Raw genomic sequence first — 5657 nt, 5'->3', positions numbered from 1 at the left:
TCCCAGCTCCAGCTGTAAGACTGGATTAAATCAATATGTTCCTATGAGAAATAGCTTGTTGGGGAAGGCAATGTTAAAATGCACAGGGTAACAATACAAGAAAAACACAGGATTTCATTTTACTAATGAAGTTCCAAGGTGTGTTTTCATATTCTTAGAATAGCTCTTTTCAAAGGATCTTCCTCTGGAGTCATTACCCCAAAATAATGTGTATAATCTGACTCACTGAAAATGAGAAGGTAGGTTGCAGGAGTCATGTTAGCTAACAGCAGCGTATCTTACACCTGGCCTGGAATAGTTGGTTAACTGAGCAAGCTACCCTCTTTCATCTAATGATACAAATACAGAATAAAGTTAGATTTTCTCTGCCCTTGTCTCTGAATTTAGATTATGAACTCTAAGTGGCATTCTAATCCTGTTACAATTATAGGTAAATTAGAGAATAGCATAGATTTTATTTTTATGATAAACCAACCTATGCTCAATTCCTGGATCTATTTACTATGTGCATGAACTAAACAAAGTCACTTAGCTCTTTTGTAAAATAGGTTACTACTTTCCTGTTTGTTTTTCAATATTATTGTGTCTTTTGCTCCTTTTTTTTAATCTTCATGAGCTAGACTAAGGCCTGACACATGGTAGGAACTCTGAAGAATGAATGGAAGTGCTATAAAACAATGTAAAGATCCACACTCCAGGATGTATAATGATTCGACATTTTAAGCCAATGTATGTGGCTGATCACATTATCAAGCCAATGTATGTGACATTTTTAGCCCAGGTTCTTCACCCTCTTCTACTTTTTCATCTTTTGTCATTTGATTCTGTAGCTTTTCTGCCAGTGACAAAGTGCATTTCTTTGCCCGTTGTCTTCTGCCTTGGACATGGAATTAACAGAAAGCGTGTGCAAACAACTGTTTTCTAGGTAAGCCTAGGCCATCAGAAGCATTGCACATTTCAGCTTGCTCGCTTGCTTTCTGCCATTGCTGTGGTAGACCAGGTCTCACTAACTCAGGCCTCTGTAACAACTGTTTCAGTACTGACTGAGTGGTTAAATTAAATATTAAAAGCTAAAAAAAGTCAGTGCCCTGTACAAAGGCTGAAGTGTAACAAAAGCCCACCAAGGGCCGGGCGCGGTGGCTCAAGCCTGTAATCCCAGCACTTTGGGAGGCCGAGGCGGGTGGATCACGAGGTCAAGAGATCGAGACCATCCTGGTCAACATGGTGAAACCCCGTCTCTACTAAAAATTACAAAAAATTAGCTGGGCATGGTGGCGCGTGCCTGTAATCCCAGCTACTCAGGAGGCTGAGGCAGGAGAATTGCCTGAACCCAGGGGGCGGAGGTTGCGGTGAGCCGAGATTGCGCCATTGCACTCCAGCCTGGGTAACAAGAGCGAAACTCCGTCTCAAAAAAAAAAAAAAAAAAAAAAAAAAGCCCACCAAGAGTTCTGCCTAGGCCTTTCCTGGGCCTTAAAGCATGACAGAATAATGAAGGAATTCTTAACAAGACTCATTTAGGATTCCATAAGTTCTACTGGGGGCCTGAAGAAACTCTCCAGGCCTCCACAAACAAGTTTATTGGAGGTCTGACGACACTCACTAAACCTCCAGGCTCCAGAGGAAGATCTTCAGGACTCAGAACTTAGTTACAGATTAAAAGAAGTTAATCACCTATGTCTTTAAATGAATTCACTTAAATATACAGCTTGGAAAGATATATCTATGGACACTCATAGATATACAACTTGGAAAGTATCTAAGCTCTGGGAAACTTTGTAATTTTGAGTTGGTCTGGCAACAATTTCCAAGCCTTCTCCCTGTAACTGGTTACAGAAATAAAACTTTTTTCCCCCCAGTTCATCTGCATGCCATTATTGGGCCACTAGAAATAGCAGCCTGACCCTCAGTTTGGTCCAAGAATATTACCATGAGAACATAACCCAGAAAACTTATTGATCTAAAGCATATGAGAGACATGTGGAAAATTTTCAAGCTGAACCTACAAGTTATAGCCTCCTAGCCAAGCCCAGATTGCATTAGCTGAACCCATACTGAATTGCAGAAGCATGAGAAAAATGCTTATTGTCTTGTGTCCCTGAATTTTTTTTAGTTATTTTTAAAGGCAGTAACAGCTAACTAATATACCATGCAATGTAAATGCTTACCGATTGAATAGCTTGTAAAGATACATTCTTAGAGAAGGAGAAGTGAACAAGACAAACATGGAATAGATACAGCCTAACTCTCAAGAGTTTAAAAGTCATTCTGTCTCCACGAAAAACTGTAAGAACTAATAGACAAATTCAGTAAAGTTACAGCATACAAAGTCAACATACAAAATGAGTTGTGTTTTTATACACTCACAACAAAGCATCCAAAAATTACAAGAAAACAACCCCATTTATGATAACATTAAAAAGAATAAAACACTCAGGAATAAATTTAACTAATGAGGTGAAATATCTGTACACTGAGAAGTGTAAAACACTGATAAAATAAATTGAGGAAGACACAAATGAATGCACAGACATTCCATTTTCATGAACTGGAAAAATTAATATTGTTAAAATGACCATACTAACTAATTTACAGATTCAACAAAATCCCTATGGAAATTCCTATGGCATTTTTCACAAAAATAAAAAAAATTCTGAAAATTAATGTGGAACCACAAATACTCTATTGCCAAAGCAATCTCAAGAAAGAAGAACAAAGCTGGAAGTACAACACTGCTTGATTTCAAAATATCTTGCAAAGCTATAATAATCAAAAGAATATGGTTCTGGCATAAAAACAGACTATAGACCAATGGAACAAAAATAGAAAGCCCAGAATTAGTCACACATTTGTAGTCAACTAATTTTTGACAAAGGCACCAAGTATACACAATGGGGAAAGGATAATCTCTTCAACAAATGATGTTGGGAAAATTGGAATATCCACATGCAGAGAATGATATGAACCATAATTAAGCATATACAAAAATAAAATCAAAATTATTTAAAAATGTAAGCATAACAGTTCAAATCATAAATCTTCTAAGATAATACACGAAGAAAAAAGCTCCTTGACATTGGTCATGGCAATTAATTCATGAATGTGATGCAAAAACATGGACAACAAAAGCAAAATAAACACATGGGACTGTATCAAGTTAAAAATTCTCTGCATGGCAAAGGAAACAATAAAATGAAACCCATGGAATAAGAGAAAATATTTTCAAATCATATAACTGATAATAGTATGCTAACAGCCAAAATATACAAGGAATTCCTACAACTCAATAACAAAAAAATAAATAACCCAATTAAAAAATAGGTTAAGGACCTGGAAAGATATCTTGCCAAAAGATATACCAAAAGGCTAACAGGTATAATAAAAGGTATTCCTTTAAGTAATTACTAATCATCAGGAAAATGCAAATAAAAACCATAATGAGATACTGCCTTACAACTGTTAGGATGGTTATTATCAAAAAAATAGAAGATAGCAAGTGTTGTGAGAATGTGGAGAAAAGGGAATTCTTATACACTCTTAGTGGGAATATTAACTGGTGTAGCAATTATGGAAACAGTATGAAGTTTCTTCAAAATTCAAAAGCAGAACTACCACCACTACTGGGTATATTTCTAAAGGAAATAAAATTAGTATGTCAAGAAGATATCTGCACTTCCAAATTCATTGCTGTTTATTTACAATAAGCAAGATATGGAAACAACCTAACTGCCCATTGATGGATAAATGAAAAAAGAAAATTTGTTGTATGTACATATGCAATGGAATATTATTTGGCATTATAAACTGAAGAAAATACTGTCGTTTCTGACAGCATAGATGAACTTGAAAGACATATACTAAGTGAAATAAGGCAGGCACAGAAAGACAAATACTGTATGATATCACTTAAATGTGGAAAATGAAATAGTCAAACTCATAGAAATAGTAGAATGGTAATTCCAAGAAACTGGGAGGTGGGAAAATGTGGAGATGTTGGCCAAAGTATATAAACTTTTATTAGTTGGATAAGTTCTGGAGATCTAATGTAAGCATGGTGACTATAGTTATAATGTACAGTGTATTTGAAATTCTCTAAGAGAATAAATGGTGCATATTCTCATCACATAAAGTTAAGAGAGGTAATTATGTGAGGAGATAGATATGTTATTCAGCCTGATTGTGGTAATCATTTTACAATATACACCTATACCAAATAATCACACTGTATGCCCTAATATATACATAATTTTTATTGGTCAGTAAGAACTCAATAAAGTTGGAAAGAAAGAAAAGTTATTGAGTATATGATGAATACATGTCATTGCAATAATACAACACTAGAAAGAGCATAGGAAATATACTATGAAATCAATAATGGCAAAGTGGTAGTAATATGAGAGTCAGGGAGGATTCATTCAGTCAGCAAATACCTACATAATGCTTATTCCTATTTTGTACTGAGTACAGAAGAAATGGTCGTTTGCAAAGCAGATTCATTGTCTACCCTCATGGAGTTTATCAACTATTTCATTCAAAGAGGAGCTAGTATTTGAGCCTGTGCAAGGAAGACGAGCTTATTTCCCCATTTGTAAAGATGGGAGAGTTACTATTTAAGCAGAATAGGTAATTTGTATCCAGCAGCAGCATAGAATTTTGACGAGGTGATCTGAGATGAGAGAAGGTGGGTATCTTCATTGGAATATATAGTTGAAGGTTCAGGTTCTCAGAGCTCCTTAATCAAATGCCCAATTTAACTTTATTATATGGTTACTAAGAATATAACTGAATGCCCTGAATGCCCCTGAGATGTTCACTAAAGCATCTAGACCTCTAAATCTTTTTTTCTGAACTTTAGTGTCATAATTCCATACATTCTCTGCCATTTCTATTTTCCTTCTTAACTGTTAACCTTATTTTCACCACTAAATTTTAAGCTTGTTTCATCCATTCATGTGTTTATTCAACATTTGTATTTTCTGGCACCTACTATATGCCAAGCACGGGGAGTGTAGCAATGAACCAAACAGATACAAACTTCTGTTCTCAAGGGGCTAAAGTCCAGTAAGATAGTGAAGAAACAAAGTCAATTACGAATACATTATATAATACATCAGAAAGTGATACTCATTATAGAGAAAAAACATAGAAATAGGAAATTCTGATGAAGCATAATATTAAATAGTATATCCAGAAAAATGCTTATTGAAATGTTGATTTATTTTCTGTAGAAAGTAAGGAAGCAGGTCGTAAGGATGTATGAGAGGAAGGCATGCCAAAGAGAGAACAGCAAGGGCAAAAGTAAGGTGGAACCATATTTAACTGATCAAGCAACAATTAGAACATCAGCCAGGCAGAGAGAGTGAGGAAATAATTCATGATGTCCATGCTATCTGAATGAATGGGGGCTAGATCCACACATGGGTACTGTGGGGATTTGAGCCATTGCTCTAAATTAAAAGTGAGACCATTATGAATTCTTAGGCAGGAAGGTTCATGATCTTCCATTTTAAGAGGCTCCATGTCGATAATAGATAGAAGTAGAAGCACAGTTTGGAGACTAACATCTGGGTGGCAAAAGAGGGAGTCTTAGATATGAGTAGTAGCAGTGAAAGGGTTGAAAAAAAAGTCAGTGCTGAGTATATTTTGAAGGTAGAGTCAAC

The sequence above is a fragment of the Callithrix jacchus genome, chromosome 3 (assembly GCF_049354715.1).
Source record: "Callithrix jacchus isolate 240 chromosome 3, calJac240_pri, whole genome shotgun sequence".
In the NCBI taxonomy this organism is placed as follows: domain Eukaryota; kingdom Metazoa; phylum Chordata; class Mammalia; order Primates; family Cebidae; genus Callithrix; species Callithrix jacchus.
Note: the sequence above shows the minus strand (reverse complement) of the source record.